Here is a 22,300-nt window from a genome sequence, read left to right as displayed (position 1 = left end):
AAATGATTTCTTTAAACTTTCGCTGTTGCTCGTTTTATCAATTAGACAAAATTCCATGTTTCTTTACATATAAAATTGAATATTTTAAACGGTTTCTTTAAATTCTTTGCTGTTTCTCGTTTTATCAGTTAGACAAAAGTTTCATGTCTTTAACACTACCAATGGATAAAAACAACGGGAACCGCACTCCGCGAGAGCCTAACTCCGATTTTATTTGCTGCGGGGTGATACGTATATTTCCTTAAAGCCTTCTTTTTTTTTTTGTGGCCCTTAACAAAATGTGTCGTTTTCGTTCTGTTTTTGTTTTCGATGACGTTTTCTCCTTATAATTAATCAAAACTTTCTTCGAGGCAGAATAAATTTAAAAGTGCAAAATCTTTGCAATTTTCTTAAGGAACACTTGTTTACTTATTTTACTTTAGTTTCTCCTTTTTTTTTTCCTTTTTTTTTTTTTTTTGCGATTCATACACTTCTGCCCACTAGAAAATCGACCGTTCTTACTGAAGTCTAACCTCTGACTCTCAATGGATAAAAAGCGACAAGAACTGCACTCAGCGAGTGCCTGACTCCGACTGCCTTCAACTCAGAATTCTATCCTCTGACTTTAATTTTTGAAACGCAGACAGACTTCTCCTTTTCATTTCATTTCCCTCTTCTTCTTCCTGTTGCTCTCTCTCTATAACGGCTTGCCGTTACTCTCACAAGAGCAAGCATAGATCCCGCAAAATCATACGATTTTGCCTATGCTTGCAAGAGCAAAAGGAAAAAAAGGAGTACCGCAAAATCATACGATTCTGCCTGTACTTGCAAAAGCAAGCAAGGGTACCGCAAAATCATACGATTTTGACTGTACTTGCAAAAGCAAGCAATGGCACCGCAAAATCATACGATTTTGACTGTACTTGCAAAAGCAAGCAATGGTACCGCAAAATCATACGATTTTGACTGTACTTGCGAATAAGGAGATCAGACAAGAAAAAGAAAATAAAATAATAAACACATATACCGCAAGATCATGCGATTTACTAGCGGCACCACAAAATCGCATGATTTTGTCTAACGGCATGCCGTTATTGCTCCGCTTGCGGTTGACACAGACCGACAGACACCCTACCCAAGGTATGTTCGCGGCCGTTACAAAATGTAGAACAGATACGATGATGATAGCGATTATCATTATTTCCGCGAAAATGGCCTTAACAGCATAAATCAAAGAACAATAATTATAAAGCCAAAGACAGTTCTGTAGTCTCAGGTCATAATCGCAATATTTAATACATGGGTTGACAGAAACGGCTAAATCTACTTGTAATTTTAAGAATAACAACGCGCTATCAACATTTATTAGAGCCAGCGTCGTGCTAGTGATTGATTTACCAACCAAAAAATGAAAATAAATCGTATATAAATATGGTGGTGTAGAAACAAGCGTTCAATCTTCAAAAATGTACGCGTAGTGTTTTCATATCGGATAAATATATGATTTTGACAAGTTTTATCCTTCGAATTCATCTTTTCTCTTCGATGCGATCAAATTTCGCATACAAACTAAAAGCGGGTGATAAAAAGCTCTGGCTTTATGGATTTTTATGGTTTAAATAAAAATTTTCTTGAAATTCCCTACACCAATGTTTGAGAGACTGGTAGAGGGTAATACATATACATTGAGATGGAAACTTCGGGTGACTTCCCTCTAGAAATACACTCCATTTTTCTTTTTTAAAAAGCTTGTCACTATAATATAATTTGGTAAGTGATGTAGACAACTATACAAAAGTGTCTGACAGGTTTGTAGGTAAAAACGTATGGGCAGACATCAGAAGGACAAAGGGACAATTGCACTTACCTAGATTGAGGAAATAGTCTGCAGTTGTACTCGCAGCCTCGTACTCCTCACATGTGATACACTTTAAGTTAGTTTTTGAAAAAAGTCTGAAAAATATTTTCCGTATGACAGTATCTTAGTCCAAGCTCTTTGTTTCTAACAACTAACTCCTCGTTTATGATGATGTTTAGTATCAATGTAGTATTTGCTTCAGCTACGAAGGACTTAATTTCAAGTTATTTTTAAAGCTCCTTAATTACCCACATTAAGAGTCACAAGACTATCGTCTTCACAGCATAATTCATGCCCAATGCTACGCAATGCAATATATTTTTTCGAGTCCCATGAAATGAAAAAAATGCCAAACAAGAACGCAGTCTAAGATATTCCAGCACACTAACACACCATTTAAGCTTGCCATAACGATACAAAAGTTTAAAGTTAGTAGTCCCTGCTCACACATGATTTACTACCGACAATGGGGACAATGAAATTAACTATCCACTTGAACCGACTTTGCAATTGAATGTAATGTCTCGCGTCGACTTGTTGCCAGATACGTAAATGCTTCAATAACAATTTAGTTCTTTTGACATTTTGAAACTTTTGTCGCAACCTATTTGAACTCAGCTTTGAGAGGCGGTCAATTTAGGTCATATTGTTGGGACGAATTTGGTATGTTTGGTCCTGCAGACTCCAATAACAATGTGGGCAAAAGCTCGATTTTGTTCAATTTCCATTTGTTGCTTCAATTACCGTACGTCAGCATAAACAGTATTAATATTAATTTTGTACCTTCTTCATTTATGTAGGCAAAGTTCATTTGGAGGGGTCGAGTTTGAAATTCCATTGGCGAGTCGGTTTCTTTCTATATTTCTTCAGCGGTAAAGCCCCCTTCAGATGGTTTTCATCTATGGACATCTCTAGCTGTTTCATGTAAACCTCATCATGAAGATTACCATTTAAGTACACATATCACAGTTGTCTTATGCGAACGAATTTTATGATGAACCGGAATAACCAACAAAGCTCGTATAGCAGAGTGTCTAGCTACTGCGGAAAAGTATTTTTTTAATGAACACCAAATTACTGGTTACGCCTCTCGACAGCTATTATTGTAAAGCATTGAATTGGTTTCAAGCAACATAACATATCAAGAAAAGTGATGGATAAACTTTAAAAGCGCCTTAATTCGTAAAATCTAATATAATGCATACAGACAGAGCACAGATACGCTGCTTGCACAGATGTGCTGCTTGCGACATGGTTGAATAGTCCGCCCATCAATCCTTTCTTAGTTTCCCCTCCAGTCCCTCCAACCACTTCATGTCTTTACGGACTAGTTTGACATTCATCATGCATTTGTTTTAATGAGTTTGCTTATTACAAGAATTGGTTTCTTTGTTTCCTTTAGTTACCATAGTTACCAGCTGATGCAGCAACAATTATGTTTGCTTGTTTCTAGCTGCTGGCTAGATTTCCGCCTGTCCTCTCCCGGTTTACTTCATTAGCTTCGCCAAATTTGAGATACCATGAAGTGTACTCTTTTCAAATCGTATCTCAGTTGTAAAGTAATTTTCTTGAGATATTCCGCATTAAACTCAACCGCCACCAGTAAATGCTGGAGACTTATTCAACAAAACTTTATTAAAGTTGAGGTCCTATACAATCAGGACAGACATGAAAACTTTTAATCATGTGTGCACAAAGTTTCCTCAGTTGTTATCCTTTGCAATACACAAAATAAGAGTTTTTCTTCTTTTTTTACACACACCATGCATTTTACATAAATTTTGCATCTATTTGATATATTTTTCTTATAAAGAGTGTTCTAGATACTAATGATTTCGTACGCAACTCAACACAGCCATAACATGTAAAGAAATTTAGAATTGTGTTTTCATGAAAGTGTTTTAAATTTGCATAAAAATGCACGACATGTGCGCGAATCGTTTTTCGTTTGTTAAATTCTTTTCCTTTGATTTCTATTTAAATCCTAGGTGTGACTTGTGGTACATGGTATATTAAGTTTATGCGAACGTACGTAGCACTCAGAAGAGCTTAAGATAGATTTTTTATACCGATCTGAGCTTGTCTGTGCATCTGCCTGCCTGATATCTGTCTATGTAAATTTGTATTCAACCTACATGTTGAGAGATTGTTCCAGTTGTTTTGAGCCTGCCTAAAGACTTATTTTGAAAAGTAATTATATGGGAAGAATTTGCAATTTTCAAAATTTTTCGACAAAAGTCGCTGGGTAATAGTACTTCGACATTGTAAATTGGTACGAAAAATTTGATTTTCCTGGGGCATGTTTAATAATAATATACTTGGAACAGGTTTCAACCAAGCGGGGCTATTTGCTGGCTTTCAGAAACATATATACAATTATAACATTTTATGATGCAAATTGGTCCTTAGAAGCAATTTAGCAAAGACAAAAGGAAATTTAGATCAAAAGGGTTTCTTTTTAGATCTTAACATATTTAGAGGTTATCATGAAAAGCTAGCCCTTATATGGAGAGAATGTTTAATTTCTAATTTTTTATGACGGAAACTGATAAATAGTAAAATTCTTCGGAAACATATTAAATTTGCTAAATTTGGATAACGTCATATGATGTTTTGGGTATCCTCAAATATTCGGGCTTTCCTAAATGGCATGCTTTTGCATGGATATGATTAAATGTAATTTTTGGTGTATTGTTATCATGACTGCACTAGACGAAGTGGCGTACGGTATCTAATACGGCCTTGACCTACTATAATATTCCCTCTTGTTTTTATTTATTTTATTGTCGATACAGTCAATATTCGCCTTTTGTACCTATCAGTGTTCCATTTTTAATGCAGTTGTGGCCAACAAAGTCGTTATAGTTACAGAAAGATCTAGGCAAGTATATATGCGTGTGATTGTGTGTGTGTGTGTGTAAATTCATACATTATATGTATCAAGGTAAGCTGCAAAATCGTTTTTGCGCATTGAGAGTCATTAAACGTATGAGGAATAATTTATATCAAGCTGAGAAATTATTTACATTCTTAATTAGTGCAAAATTCCCAAGTTAGAAAGTAGAAACCTCTTCTAAAGTAGTCGAAAAGAAATTTGGTTGCTTCTTTCATCCACCGTCGTATTGCCTTCAGTTAAAATTCCACGTTAAAAATAATAAAAGAGAGTGCCACATTTATTACGACTCTTTTTTATCAATCACAGGTTGTCCTTTTGGACCTTGCAAGTATCATGAACAAACCTATCCTTCAGCGAATAAAACAATTGACATAATAACAGACACATTTACTAAAGTAACAATAATTAAGTATCAGTAGAATTATATACATAACGTAAATTTTTTCATAAAAAACTGTAACTCAATTAAAATTATGCAGCCACGCAGTAATATGCTCTTTGTGTGCGAAATTTGCAAAATATAAAAGTCGACAGCGAGAAACCAATAGTTATCTAAAAAAAGTTCTGTAAGCATAAATAGGCGAATTGATAGCCACGTAATACATTGGACGATGAAACCATTACGGTTATCCTAAAAAAGATGAAAAATGGAAATGAGTTAAATGTTCATGCTCTATAGTATGGAGTAGGTGAGGCTCGTTTTTTTTTTTTATTTTCAAAACAAAAGTTTTTGTCGCCTAGGCGAATGAGCAGTATAGGCTTTGAACGGTTTGGATCACTTTCAAACTCTTGCAATTTCGTAGGAGACGTCGTCAGTATTGCAAAAGGGGGAAAGTTTATCGCGGGTACTGCACAGTGGGAGAGACGGACATGTTTGGGTCTATTCTGAATTTGAGTTATTAAGGTTTGCTTTACTGACGTTTTGAAAACAATATTACGCATCGTAAAACAGAGGATGGATTTTTCCATTTTTGTAGAGAGACAAACTACAGCGTCGTTCGATCAAATTTTTGGTATATAGGTGTTCTCACCTTAGGTGGTGCTATGGACGTCTTCTTTTCAATACTAACCTGCGTGCAAGAACTTCCAAAGTTTCTGCAAAGTTTGAAGACGATAGCTTCATTTTTGCGCCCAGGTGACATCTCGCAAACGGACAACAAGCCGAAAAGACGGGCAGATATGCATACTTAAATCAATTTAGAACTTGACGTTGACCCAGAATATTTTGTGGGGTCTATGATACTTCCTTCTGAGCTTCGCAAAGGTTTTGACAAAATTAATCCACGACCTTCATACTTTCACACAAGTGAAACTTCGTCACTGTAATGTATTAGTTTTCGCAAAGTAGAAGAAGAATAAGAAGAATCAGATTTCGACGATAGTTGACGATAGTAAAAGATTCGATCACTACCGAATATAATTTTCTTACTTGCTTAAGTTGAAAAAGAACAAGTAAGAACACTGTAGCAGCCAGCCGACCAGTATGTACCGTAAACCACATCGTCTAACACAGTCATTCATTCATTTTCGTGATAATACACCAGAAAATGTACATTGTTTATATGTCAACTCACTTCCCTGAATTACCTCCCAAATATTTTATTATCGAATTGCTTCCGTCATAAAAAACTACAAATTAGGCTATATCACCATATAAAAAATTGTTTTTCAAGAGAGCTTCTGAAGGTACTGTGTTGTAAACCACAACGGTTAATTTTTATGCTACATTGCTACTATGGACCAAATTCCATCGAAAAATATTAATAAATTTAGCCTTCCGGACATCTAAGGATTTATTTTAATAAGAATTCTTATATGCAATGGTGCCCAATAAACAGCCCTTCTTGATTCAAATTCGACCTAGTTCACTTTTACTTAAAATTACTTCTTCGAACCAATTCTCATCATAAAATATAAAAGTTACATATTTTTAGACTGCGTATATAGGGTGGATGCAAAAAATACGCCTAGGTGATCTAAATTCAGTGGAGTGAGTTTTTATGGTAAATCAATGTTATGAACGGATTTACAAGAAGAAATATTGAAAATGTATTTTTTTATATGACAGAGGTTTCAACAAAAATAGCCTATCTGATCGAATGTTTTCACACACACAAACAATTTAAAATGCCGCAAAAGCTAACCCGCAAAAATAGCCTGTTTTTATAGGTTTGTGCCTTTGCTAAAAACCAATTTTAATCTCTCTAAACAGCCTAGAGTACAATTTGTGCATTATTTCAAATTTCCCACTTCGATTTGTTTGGTTTCTTAATTAAGGCAAATGTTTAACACTCGATTTATCGAGAGAGTTACTCCACTCTACAACTCTTCAGAAACTTTATTGTTCAAATGGATTGGGCAGAAATTTCGAATACCTGCTGTTAATGATAGTGATTGTGGGAAGTTAGCTTTTATCATCCTTGCCATTGCAACTAACGTGCTATTTGTCCATTCAGCAACACCACTGTGTTGAGGCGTAAACTTAGCTGCCTAAGTATATAGGTAATTAACGATATATATCAAAAGGTCGTTACAAGCATGCACCGGGAGATTATTACTACATAACGTTTTTATTTTCTTCGCCGTTTGAGTTTCTACCGAATTTTTGAATTTTTGGGATTTCTCTAAATATGCATATTTTCCTCTTCATAAGGTAAACAAAAACCTTTATAGAATAACCATTTGTAAATGTTTTCTTATTTACTACATTCTTCGAACAATACATATCTGCACGAATGAGTTCTAAAGAGGTTTATTTATTTTTCGAGTAAGAGAGGTAAATGAGACTGTTTGCCATGGAGGTATATACTACAGATTCCCGTTCACTATATTCTTTTTTGAAATTTCTTTTAGTGGATTTTTATTCCACAATTCCTCCTAAGCCAAAGACAGAAATCAGTTTCTCTCTGTTTTCGAACACTGTATTAAGTCCATACCCTAGCCGATTAAAATTTTATAATTTATTAAAATAACAACTTCTAAATACTTTATTGCGACGTTGCATGCGTTATCTGTACTTTTTCCAGTAGATATTAGATTACAACGGAAATTTAAGAGCTGCAGAATATTAAGGCAAATAACATTCGCCTTAATAATTAATAAAGGAAAGCTATTGTAACATCCTAAAAAAATTTTTCTTTCTCTTTTCACATAAAGAAATGTAATAAAGAGAACAATCGAATAAGCAAAAGAAAAATTAATATTTTTATTTTTTAAATTGTGACATAATAGAATAGCAAAGATAAGAGAGAAAGGTAATTATGCCCCAAATTTATGAAAATCTCTAGTATATATATCAACGACTTTGAGTTCAAAGTCTGATTTAGATGAAGATAAAGAAAACATTATTTTGAACCGTTAATTCTAGATAACTAAGCTGAAATCACCGTTAATCTGTAATTGACAATTGGACTAATAGCCCAATTAAAAGCAAGCATATTTTTAATATTTCCTTTATCTATTCACACAAATTAGCTTAGCTTAAAAGAAGTATTGCAATATTTCAATTAAAAAATAGAAGTTTACTCTCCACACATGGCCTCTTTTTCTCTTGGTTAGTGTCTATTATGTATAGTGACTGACCGAGCAAGGAAAAGAAATTATTAATATCCCCATAACTTTTTTTTTTTAAATTGTAAGTAGTGGAAGTTTGGCATCTCTGCGTGCGTGTTGTAGTCGCGTTTTTATTCTGTGCAAGAAATATTTCAATTTTTGTAGTGTATTTCTTAGCTTTTTTGCTTTATTCGTGTTTAATTTTTAAAAATTCTCATTATTTTGGTTTAGTGTAATCAACAATTGAGCTCTTAGTAAAAGTCTCTCTTTTTGCCTGTTAATTTTTGTTTACAGTTTCTTCAGCTTTCGCTCTATATTTACAGTGGGCAGGGAAGTGAGAAATTTGCTTTAATTTGCTGAAAATTTATGCCGTAGGGTTTTTTAGTTTTTCTTTTTCTTCTTTTCCTTCATAAGCTACTTTTACGGTTTCAATGGACATGGATTACTTATTTACACCATGTCGTGCGAAAACAGGCCCTGAATCTGAACGATTCATTTCTTGTTGGCAGTGTGATCGTTTTGGACATGCAAAGTGTGCTGGTATTATCGGGCGTGCTGCTGATGCAGTCCTTGACCCATCTAAAGGTTTACGATGGTCATGTCCTGACTGCAGAAAGCGGAACATTGATTTCTACAAACTTCTTACGGACACGAGTAATTGTTTCTCAGATTTGAGCAAAAATCTCCGCTCCTTGTGGGAGAAATTTGAAATAATCAAGACTAGGTTTGATGAGTGTCGTTATATTGCGCAGTCATCTTCCTCTCCGACTAACAAAGTTTCAACGCGTAGGGTAGGGTATGGTTCGTCACCTCTGAGTTCTCCTACGTCCGTTTCGTCTGTGCAAGTTAGCGATTCCTTAATGTCTACGAAGAATGGTAGCGTTTCTGCTACTGCTGAGTCGGTCGATAACATAAAAGTTACAAAAAAGTCGGGAAGTGCTTCTGGCTTGAGCTACGCTGAAGTTGCAAGGGTGTCTCCTCCCATTGGTGTCACTCAATCTTCTCAGGCGTCATCGCCTAAAACTAATAATGATAGTGGTAAATCGTCCTCTCCTCCTGGCTGTTCGAATGTGAACGCCGGTCGCCAAACCGGGCACAAGCTGCTCGTGCAAGTGTGGTTACACCTTCTATATTTTCTCGAACTTATAACTCCCCATCCGTGAACCCTGCTGCTCCTAGTACAGGTAACATATGCTTGAACTTATTACTCCCAGAAAGGCAATATTTGTGTCAAGACTAGCACCAGATACGTCTGTTGATAACATAAAAAGTTATCTGGCAGCGAAAGCATTTTCTGCCAATTTAAAGCACGTTGGTACTTTCAAATTGGCGCCTTCTCAATCTAGAGCTATCTCATCTTTTAAAATTCTAGTTCCGTCTGAAAATATGGATTTGATGTTAAATAAACCATTTACTTAAGGACTTTATCCCTCGAGATCGACCCCGTAATGCTAATGCAGTAGCTCTTTTCCCTTCAAAAAGCTAAATTTTTCTTCAAGCTCATTTTCTCTCATTTATCAAAATGTTAGGGGCCTACATTCAAAAATTCGTTCTCCCTTCCTAAATTCAGCAAGCACGGAGTTTTCCTGTTTGGTCTTCACTGAACCTTGGTTAAAGCCGGATCTACAATCGTCAGAACTTTTCCATACTTCGTTTCAAGTTTACAGAAACGATCGATTGTATCGCAATGGTGGTGGTGTTTTGATTGCTATTTCTTCGGCAATCCCCTCCTATTCATTTGAATTTCCAACTACTTCCGAGCTGCTCCTATATTCCCCCAAATTCGGATATCTCTCTGTATAAGAAATAGGGCGCCCTCATTTGTGAAGTGGCCAAGCAATCTAAACCTACCGATATAGTCATTGCGTTGGGTGACTTCAATTTGCCTCAAGTCACTTGGTGTTACAATGGTAGTTCTGGCTGTTTGATTTCTACCTCAACATCTGGTAGAGCCGTTGTGTTCTTTAATGAATTATTTGATCATAATTTAGTTCAATACAATGGCACCCCTAATTGCAATGTTAGATTGCCTTTGCCAATTTTCCTGAGATTGGCGTTAATCGTTGTCTTCCGTTTAGTTTACATTACAAGAATGTTGGTTCGTGGAACTTCTAAAACGTTCCAAATTTAAATGTTTCATATAAATTTTATGATTTCCATAAAATCAATGTTTCCATGCTAAAATCACATCTTTCTCATATTGTGCTTGATTTCTTAGTGGCAAGTATTGATAGCTAACTATCGTCGTTCTACCATATATTAAATCAAGCTATTTCTGCATCCGCTCCGATCAAGCAGTCCCGTCCTCGAAGCAAGTGTCCCCCGTGGTTTAATAAAACAATTAAATATTACAAGAATAGGAACAACTTTTCAACAAGCTTTTCAAAAAATTTTCGAAAAGCGGTTCTTCTTTCGACTGTTTCGCTTACTCAGTGGCAAGGCATAAATTTAACTCCCTCAACCGCCAATACTATTGCAGATACTTTCTCCTTGTTTGCTAATTCTAAAAACCTTTTTAAGTTCGTTAATTCCAAACGAAAAATCTCCATAAATCCCTCGCATGTGTCTTTTATTGGCTCCGAGTCCTCGGATGATTTTGAAACCTCAAATCTATTTGCGGAATATTCCGACAGAACTTTTCAACTGCAAATTTTGATTTATGAGCAAACTATCCATATCCGATTTCTAATTTGATTTCAATTTCTAACTTTGTTATATCAGAAAATTACGTTTTTGAAGGATTGAGCTTTCTAAAATATAATTGTTCGCTTGGATCTGATGGAATCCCCTCATGTGTACTTATATTCACAAAAGTGGTAGTTGGCAACTTGTAGAGAACTACAGAGGCATTGCCAAGTTGAGTGTCTTGCCTAAACTCTTCCAGCGAATTGTGGCTCAGCATATAGCCTTTTCCATGAAATCGTATATTTCTCCTCTCTAACATGGTTTTCGAAAGGGAAGATCTACAGTCACCAATCTGTTAGAGTTTACTTCTCAAATTTTCAAGGCTTTGTCTAGTGGCTTTCGCACTGGTGTCATATACACTGACTTTAGCAAAGCGTTTGATTGGGTTAACCATAGACTAATTATCTTCAAACTCCAAGCCTCTGGCTTACCTTTCTTCTTAGTGGAATGGTTAAGCTCTTATCTGCATTATAGATCATTCAAGGATTTGTTTAACCTCATTACCTCGGATGAATTCCCCGTGACGTCTGGTGTGCCTCAAGGTAGCCACTTAGAACCCATTTTATTTAATTTATACATTTGGCTTCCGTGATTAAATTCAGCGATATCTCAGTATATGCTGATGATGTGAAACTGTTTTCTTCCTTTTCCATCATCTTCACAGTGATTTGAATAATTTGGTTGCATGGTGCCCTTTGAATCTTCTGAAACTAAACCTAAATAAATGTAAGAAGCTTTCTTTCTCAAGAAGAAAGTCATTCATTACTCAGTATTTCATTGATTCACACAAGTTGAAAGACGTCGATTCAATTACAGATTTAGGCATTCTATTTGATTATAGGTTACGTTTTAATTTGCATATTGAGCTCTCGTTAAGCAAAGCTAGGTCCGCGCTTGGTTTTATAAAGAGGTGGTCCAAAGAGCTTGATGATCCTTATATTACGAAAAGGCTTTACATGTGTTTGGTTAGACCTATACTTGAGTATGCCTCTGTTGTGTGGTCTCCTTCATATAGGTGCTATGTAGATTCAATTTAATCTGTTCAACAGCAGTTCTTGCTGTTTGCCCTTAAGAATTTGGGTATGGACCCGATTGCCCTTCTTCCACCCTATGAAAGTAGGTTGCTTCTATTATCCTTACCGTCACTTGAGAAACGTAGATTTCTTTTTTGGGTTTTCTTCTTAATCAAAGTAATAAATGGTGCTATTGACTCGCCTGCATTACTAGGCGAAATAAGCTTTAATGTCCCTAACCGCTTCTCCGTTAAGCCTTATCTTGATAAAGCTTAATCAATGTAAATGTAATTACGAACTGTTTAACCCGCTTAGAGTTGTTTGTAAAAACCTAAATGACGTCTATCACTTATTCTCATTAACGAACGAAGTCCATTAAACCAACATTGCTTAATACGCGCGATATACTCATGACGTACTTGAACTAAGTTTTAACCTTAAGAAGTCATTATGAGTCGAAGATTAATTGTTGTTAACTATTGTCGGTTGCCAAGCTTATGCATGTTTGCGATGGCTTAGGGGTTCACTTGCAATTTGGTCCTTTACCGGTTGTGGGTGTGGCTCTATGCTAGTTGTGTACATGCTATTTTCTTTTTCTCTTTTTTTTTCCTTCTTATTTGTTTTATTGTACTTATATTAAGTTTTTATTATAATTAATTTAAGATTTTCTTTAACAGTCAATTGAATTCGACTGCCAATTTGTTTTAGTTGATTTTCTTGTATAAGTGGAATAAATAAATAAATAAAATAAGAAAAAAAATCTCAATGACTTTATTCATCAAGATTATTCATGTTATTGGTGAAATAAGCGCAGATTTATATGAAAAAGTGACAAATATTTCAAATATTTTGTTTGAAGCTTTACAAAACTCCAGAATCGGTAAATTACACAAAATCATTTATAAATAACAATGACATAAACCAATATCAAAAATAAAACAAAATTCATGTTTTTATTACAAATTTAAAATAATAACACTTAATTGATGACTCTTCATTATTAAAGAATAGAAAAATGAAACTTGAAAAAGTATTGAGGTTATTTTTGCCGCATATTCGTTGAAAGTACATGCATTGAGAAAAAAATTTTAGAAATAAAAAGAATCACAAGACAGCACTGTAAAGTATTTAAGCGAAAAACTATTTAACAATCTTTTTATTCATTGCGCATATAAATTATGAATAACGCATACATACCTTTGCACTTTGGTTTTTAAAATCTTTATGGTACTGGCGCAGTTAATTCGCCAATGCTACTGTAAATTGTTGATGTTGGAAAAAAACGCCACAAGAAAAATATTTAAGAAGATTTAAAATCGAATGCAAACTTGACCTAAACCAACAAAGTTTTAATGTGAAAATCTTACGCGCAAGAGACTACAATCACTGAAACAGATTAGTGGAAAACAAAAAGAGACTTAAGAAATTTTCTATAATATATATGGACTAAACGCAAGCAGACATTGATATGAAAGGAAAAGTTCAAACGATTTTTTTAAAGAATTTCTAGTAAACGATAACAAATCTAACTGAAGATTAAAAGGAAGCATTACCGCAAGAATATCCGATTTGGTTATAGGGGATAGGAGAAAATACATACGTGGAAAAATCTGGCCTGATTATACAAATGTATAGCCGTCTGACTATTAGATACTACTTCGTTAATAGTTACGTAACGTTAAAATGTGTCTATCACTTCAGCGGAGAGCGCTAAATAAGAAGAACGCTCAACAAATTTTCAAAATTAATTATAATGGATATGTCACGGACTTTTGATCTTTCTGTCATCAATAACAATGTGTAATCCGCCTGAGTGGCCGAGTAGGCAAGTGTCTCGACTAGCAACTCAATGGTCGTGGGTTCAAATCTCAAGTGCAGTAGAGTTTTTAATGAAAAGCCGAAAGCCTTAGATGCTAGTGCTTTAAGACTTTAGTCTTAGAATTTATTCTCTGGCTAAATTTATAATAATAATGAGAATAATAACAATGTATACCCATTTATATTAGGATAAACAAGGAGATAAATTATACCTAAAAAGTAATTGTTTATACCCATAATCGAAGGGTGACTCTTTTCGTCAAGCAACCATTTGCAAGGCAAAAAGAAAGCTTGAGAAACCCCACAAAGACTGTATATTGGAACATTATATATACAATTGAAAATTTTTGCACGCAGGTTGATATTGAAAATGGACCAAATCAACTGAAGGGCACGTCTACAGTGTTACGTCTTTCAAACGGAATACAAAACTAGTTTTTTACGCATTACTCATAAAGAACAGCATATAACGGTACAAAAATCTGATCGCATATTATATGGGCGATGCTGCAGCACCTGCACAAAAAATGGAAAAGATTGGCGATGCCTGCCCAATACTATAGTGTATCAAAATTTAATTTTTTCTTTAACGCTTTTGTAAGGTGTAGAAATAAGCCTCGAAAACTTCATTAAATAGATAAGTTCTTGGCCAATTGCAAATTCGAAATGCCTATCCGTCCATAACCATATAAATTTCCACAGTTGCTCTAAAAATAGAAAAATTCAAGCACGCTCATCCAACATTATGGAGTAAGAAAGTTTAGTTATTATCCTTTCTTTAGGATTAGGGTTATTGCTATAAGAGATTCGGTCACGACCTAATATAATTTCCTTACTTTGAACCGAGTATTTTAGCTGGAATCTGACTCACGGGGTGCCAGCTGGTCCGCTCCAAGAAAATTTGTCAAGTCGAATAAATGAAGTAATGGCACTTCCTATGCAATTTGATTGGTATAATCTGTTCTTTATTTGATAAGGTTCTCTTTCGTAAGTCTAAGTGTTCTCAAAAACGCAGGCAGGTGTAATGTAGCAGGATAAGAAGTGATAAGTAGAAAATCCAAGGAAAGAAAACCAACAGGGCAGGCGCAGTTAAACCGAATGTCGCGACTCATTTTGTTAATCGGATACTAAAGTACCCGGTTTCAATAGGTTTAAAAAAAAGGACATTGTGCTTCAGCAATAGTAAAGGCAATTCGCGTTGGTGTGCTGACACTTGGAGCTAATACAAGTGCAATCGGATTAGTTCATTCATAAATGATTTAAAGGGACAATAAATATTTTGCATAAAGGGGATGATCGCAAATCATTTGAAACGCATACCAGATAGTTTGTACTTGGAAATATACAAATTCAGGCATGCAAATAAAACTAACTGCGTGAAGGGTATGCTGTTTAGCTTAAGATTTGATGAATGCATATGCATAATGATTTAAAGGGAAACGAAACGTTTCGCATAACGGCGATAATCAAAGGACTATAACATAGGCCTGAGTTACTTGGCATGTAGAGTAGGTGGCTGGCGCTCAGAGCTACTTAGGATTTCAAAATGCAATAAAACAAACTGTTTTGAGGTGTATACGTAGTTTGGTGTAATATTTGCGAAGTGTCTATGACTAAAAGATTTAAAGCTAGAAGAAAAGGTTTAGCGCGGCGACGAATTAATTAAGTATAGATTTGTTATATGAACGGTTACGATTTTTGATGGATTATAAAATAATTAATTAAAGTTTATGAGAAGATATTTGCACTCCATGTATATGTGTAGTTTATTTAGCAATTAATATGCAGATTTGCGAATAAATTTAAATGTCGATAAGTAGGAATATGCGGTAACAATCAAAGAAAATAAAATATATATAGTCGGATTAAACTGTAGCGTGGTCGGAAACAAAGTGTAAGTAATGGGGAGGATGGATTGAGCAATAGTAGAGTCGAAAAATTGAGTGTAAACGATGATAAGGATAGATTTAAAGTTAGCAAACGGAATCCACACGAAAAAATAAGCTATTGTAAACGGACAAAATGTGTAATATAATTTTTAATGATTTAAATAATGATTTAAATAACGGTACGGTAGAGTTATTTGTAAACGAAGTCGGTAAAAAAAATTTTCAATCAAATTCATTAAAACATTCAAAGAACATAAAATTTAGACATCTGTAATATGATTCGGTATAAACGATGAAAGGAAAAAATTTTATTTGGTACCTAATTTTTGGTTTTTCTGTTTAGAGAATTTTTGCTTAAATGGGCGGAAATGATCAGGTAGCCAAACGGCTTCCAAATGAAAGCGCTATTAATATTATTGATAATCAAAAACATCAAAAATCCCTGAGATATCCGATGGCTTTTATATTTAAACAATTCTTGATGGTTAAGTAAGCCTTTACGAATTGCAAGAGCAGCTTAGCTTTCGTTTGATGCGCATAAGCCAACCTCTTTTATCAGAAATTTGTATGAAGATTATTTCTCATTCGATAAAACTATTTACGTTGCCTCGTTTCTTTCTCAATTTCTAGTTGGTATACTCGGTTTTGTTATGTCTGCTATTTCCTGAACTAAAAGTTCCATTGATTTTTTATACTTTTTTTTACACATGATTTTTGCACATATCAGCGAACTTTCGTTTGTTAATTTGCTGAATAACAAAAGAAAAAAAAGACTTTACGGCATTGTTTTTGCATAGAAAACGCACTTAAAGCAATGCTGTTTTTTATGGGTGCGGTCTTCTCAACAATTTTAATCCTTTCCTTTTATGATAAATGTTCCGTTCATTCAGGTACAATTAAAAGAAACCTTTAAACATTTTTGGTAGCCAGTGCAAAAGCCATAAAAAGTGAAACAGAAAAAGGAGAAGGAAACCCTCTGACCGTAAAGCGATGTAAAATAGTGAAAAAAAGGAAGATCCCCTGTAGCACTAAGTGAAATAAAAAAACGATAAATGAAAGTAATAGGAAACGAAATGGCAACAAAAAAAACCTACGAAAACGGTCAATGAAATATTTTCTACTATACTAGCACACCCACTGTGCCGAGAGTAAAACGTCCTCAAGGGAGGCAATTAGAAAAAAAATGAAGCTAAAGAATCTTTAAAAACAAATCATAACGTAATAAGTGGTCAACGCTGACTAGTAAAAGCAGCACTTGGCTTAATAGAACTGTGTGTCGGTTTTTGGAAACAAGCTTAATATTATACCTTATTGCTATATAAGAATCTATTTTTCATGAGCGCCCTTATATAAGTACTTGTAGAAACCTATGTGGTCTAAACTTGTCATAGTCAAACTACTTTAGCCACTCTAAGATTGGAATCATTTCGTACATACATCCACATCAGCCCAGTATCTACATAATCAGTGTATTATTCAGACACAATCAGATATCAGTATATTATTCAATATATTTGCCGCATGGGATGTATAACATAACTTTAACAAGTAAGAAAATTATATTCAGCTGGACACGAATCTTCTATACCTACCATCCTTATATTAAAGTAAAATATGCAAATATTTATGAGTAACAAGCAAAACATCCATTTTTCTACTTTTGAAGACAGAGGTATTCTTGTTTTAAATCGCATCTTATGTGGTACTAGGGGTTTTCTTTAACCGATTTAATCCATTGCCGGTACCAACGTACGTGGAGCAAATTTCAATCTTTGAACACGATACCTTCATTTTTGCAACCAAACGCGTATATATAAAGGAACACAGATAGACCGACCGACAAACATGCCTGGATGGATTAACTATTTCATACTGATCTCTATACATTTTTTGTATATGTATTTTACAGGATCTCCGAAACAACCATGGAGCTATTACAGGTGTTTTCATAATACATGATTTAACGTGAGGTAGGCGTGGTCGATTTTTTCCTTTTTTTTGTAATTTAGCAGTTATAGCGTACAAATGCAGACAATCAGCCACAGAATATAAGCGCAAATTTTTATGGTCCCAGCTTTTGTAGTTTATAAATAAAAAACCATACGTTCACACTTTACTTTATATTGTGGATGTGTGTCTTGATCGATACCGGCTGCTTGCAAGTATTTGCAATATCCTTGCTAAAATTGAATCCGACATCCGACATTATTCTTGCGACCACATACATTACCACATACATTACATAAACAAACAGACAGACAAACGCGTAGCTTAGATAGGAAATTTGATGCTGACCAAGACCTTCTATACTTTACGGAGTTTTTGAAGCTTGTTTCTGCGCGTTATAAATATATTAAAAAACAATTAATTCTTAATACACTATATAGGTTGGTAGGCGTGGTCAATTTTTTCGCTTTTGTACACAAATGCTACAGCGTTGCCCATTAGATATGCGTTCAAAGTATTTGTACATTTATTTGTTTTAGTTTATAAGTAATGTGCAAAATACCAATTTTTCATTCATTTTGAAAAACAGAGGTGTTCTCAGCTTACATGGTGCGTCTTCTGGCCGATTTGGATCATTTTTAATTCGTACCCGCTTTCCAATATTTTTGCCAAATTTGAAGTCGATAGCTCGATTTTCGCAGCCAGACGAGAATTTACGACAGACATTACACAGACGGACAGACGGACATGTTAAAATCGATTTAGAATTTGATGCTAATCAAGAATCTGATGCTTACTTATGGGCGCTGCAAATGTCTTGACGAAACGAATATACCCCTCTTTCTTCGGTCAAGGGTATAAAATTAAAATTTGTCCTATATCTGTAAAGTGTAAGAAGAATAAACTAAAAAAAAAAACTGGAACAGCTGTGATATATCTGTGATTCTCAGAAGATATAGGATCGATTTACGGCAGTCAACAATAAAGTGAGAAGGTTTTCCGAAAGCTACAGCAAAATCTCTCGAAAGTAAAATTGTTAGCGACTAACATATTCAAAGGGGAAAAAAGTATTGTTAGGAAAGATGTTTATTTAAGGCAGCATAAAGAGATCACATAATCTCATTAACGATAGAAATTGGAAAAGATAATTACAACTCCCAATAAGCCCGGACAAGATATTTAATTTAACTAAGACCAAAACATCTACGGTAAATCTACGTCTTGTTAGCGAAGATAAGACAAAAAGTAGCAATTTGCCAAGGTTACCAAAGAATCCCAGTCCAAATTTCTCAGGAGCAATGATTCTTTTCAAATTTTTCTATTGAATCAATCTAACACCCATCAACTTCCATCTGTTATCTGAAGTGGAGTTTACATTTTTTATTTTTAAGTTGTAATCTGTCCAATCGCTTAAGGGATGTTCTATGTAATACGGTGAAGGCCGGAAAAAGCCTAGTGGTTGTGTGCACAGTCGGTAATGAACACTCACTATAACCGAAGTAAACTGTACCGCATTGGTATTTAAACCCGCGAACACAAACTTTTTAGTCGCGATTCCTACTTACTCGGCTACATATGCGTACGTAAAAATTGTCTATTTCTCAACCTAGAGCGGTACTTCAAGACCGTAAAAGGAAAAACTCGCATCCGCATAGCTAAAACAAGCATTAGTGCCATCATCCTTATTAGCTTTTGTCCAAATAAAAGCGAAGTTGGGACGACTATTCGGCACGCATAACCAGCAATAGAAACGATATTAACACGGATCTCAAACATTTTCGAGAATTCGCCTTGGTCATACAATTGCAACTCACCAATGGATCCTGAAGAAGTCTTCTCCCCCAATCTGCTGCTGTGGACAAACTCTTACTATAAAGCACATTCTCTGCGACTGCCTCAACTTTTCCTTGGCTAGAAGTATTGCATTTGGAACGATTAACCCTTTGAACATTCTACAATCAACTTCAGAACAGAATATCAATTCAATATTTTACTTTATTAATACTACTAAGCTTATTATCTAATATCCATTTATTTAAATTAGAGCCGATAGCCTGTGTTGCTAGTGCTCAATGTCTCTTTTTTTAGTCTAAGAATTCAATTCATTAGTCTAAAATTAAAATAATAATAATAAAAATAATAACACGGATCTTTTATGGCGATGTGTAGTGAGATATAAACATTCGATTTTGACAAAGTAATGAGAAACGCGCAAGTAAACAAATTCGTGTGCATATGCATCATTCGTAAACCACGCGGCGGGAAGATAAAATTGGTTTTCCAAGTTATTCTTTCTCGACCAATATTAGGGCTTTTAGAGGTTTATGGGGAATTACTAACTTTTATCTGAAATAATCATCTTCTTTATCCTACCTGTAGGTGTTGAAGCTCATCATAAGATGTGAAATTACTCACAACCACTTTCGACTGCAGATTCCAAAGTTATGAGAAATTTTTTATTCAAAACAAAAGAAGAAAAAAATTTTGAATGAAAGCAGCTTCCGATTCTTCGCTCAGAAGATATCAGCACTCACAAAGGCTCAAGCGCTGCTTACTGAAACGTAATTATTCATCTTAAAATAAGAAAGAGTGCAGCAGCAATTTGCGTTGCATTTAGCAGGGCTACCCAAGTTCCCGGTTTATACGGTTAATAGATACCGTCAAAAATTACCACTCACTAAACATAGAACAGGAGAGACTTCATGCAGAAGAGTTTCGACACCGAATCACATTTTAATTTATAGCGCCGATGAACATGCTAAAATGTTTTTTCACTTCTATTGCTTACGTGGACATTTATACAATGTCAAAAGAGGCAAAATATTATTAAAGGCCAATTTGGTCTCTTTCGTAGAAATATGAACTCTGTTAAGGAAAATATGGAATATTCCGGAATCTACTATACTAGACAGAATTAAAAGGGTTAATCAGCAACTTACTCAGAACTGATTGGGTTAAATGTATTTGTCTTTATCAAAAAGGAACACGACAAGTTCCTATTCCTAGTCGAAAAATTCTTCCTGTATTCCCTCTTCTTGAGAGGCGCGAGTTTCACAGCTCCTAACACAAACAATTCTTTGTAAAAGATTTCGCAAATCCCTTTCTAACCGTGTCTCAGCTTACGGTACTTTCACTCCCAGCCAAATTAATTTGTAGATTCACACGCACTTTTTTACAGTTTAAACAGGTTAAGAACAGAGAGAATGCAGGCATAAACGATGTCCATCTCTTCACTTTGATGTAAATACCTAAAAGTTATACCCCATTTATAATCACAATTTCGCAAAAATTTAAAGCTTCCTGTACGCTTTATAAAGCCAAATACCTCACCGTCAGCTGATTTAGATCTGTGGTAAGCATCCACTTGGCAAGAGTGTTTGTGCAAGGCAATCCTGCCAGTTGACAGCGGAGAAGGACAAGGAACGTAAGACCAGAGACATATGAAAGAAATAGGATTAAAAAGTCAATTAAAATATTAAGTGGCGCTTGTACAGTTTTCTTTGAAATAGTAGCAAACTAGCTAGCTTACTTATTTTAGTCGCGTAATGCTACACTAAAAGTCACCAATGCCGCATATTTATTTATTCTTTTCCGTCTTTGATTATTGTTTGATAAGATAGCTGTAATATATTGTAAGTTGGTAACCCCATAAAGACGGAGGGGACAGCAACGCTAAAATACTGAACTCTGGTTATATCTCTCTGTTGTTTCTTCTTTCCTTCTGATCACATGTGTGTCAGCGTTGTGTTCGGCGTTTTTCAATGCAAATATAGATTGAAAATTAAACTTAGAACTGAACTTGTATAACACAAAAGAAGATAAATTAAATCGACAATATTTTAAAAGATCACAATCACAAAACAGATCTACATAATTTTTATTTCACTCGCGTGTATCTGAACCATAAAAAGCATTGTAGCGTAAGGTATTCAATATAAAAAATATGACAAAAAAACGAAAACGAAGAAAGTAGAAAGCACTTTTAAAAAATCTATTCTACGAATAGATTCACACACATGTTACAAGAAAACGCAGCAGTATTATTTCATTAATAATAATAATAATCAATAATATTACAGGATATAATGATCGGCAGCAGATTCCGATTACATCAGTCCAAAATTGAACGCTACTCAGGAATATATGCAATTTATGGCATTTCTGAAGTTTATTTCCACATTTTGCAGACAAACAACAAAACGATTATGTCAGCATGGTTTCTATGATATAGACGACGTAAAATACAGGATACAGTAAATATTAGATATGGAATAATATAAGCAAAAGATGTTTGTTTTCATATTATTGTACAGTCACGAATGTGTCAAAATTTGGTTTAGAACATTTAAATCATATTTAGGAAAAAAAATCATTAGATCGAATTGTGAAAATATTTAATAAAATTTTTGCTTCTTTAGTGTGTACTTCACTGACTTAGGTGCACGTGGTAGTCTTACTATAAAGTTGATCAGTGCATTAAGTGTAAAATTAAAGAAGTAGCACCTATCTGTTGGATTCGAAATGTACTTCGTAACCACTTGAAGGCTCATGTATGTTACACATATATATATGTATATATGTTAAATGGTAAATAAATTGGATTTTCCCGCAAAGAATAGTACCGTATTCGTGTGATTGCATAGGTAGCTGTTCGATAACGAAA

Source organism: Glossina fuscipes, unplaced genomic scaffold (assembly GCF_014805625.2).
Source record: "Glossina fuscipes isolate IAEA_lab_2018 unplaced genomic scaffold, Yale_Gfus_2 267, whole genome shotgun sequence".
NCBI classification, from domain to species: Eukaryota; Metazoa; Arthropoda; class Insecta; order Diptera; family Glossinidae; genus Glossina; species Glossina fuscipes.
Note: the sequence above shows the minus strand (reverse complement) of the source record.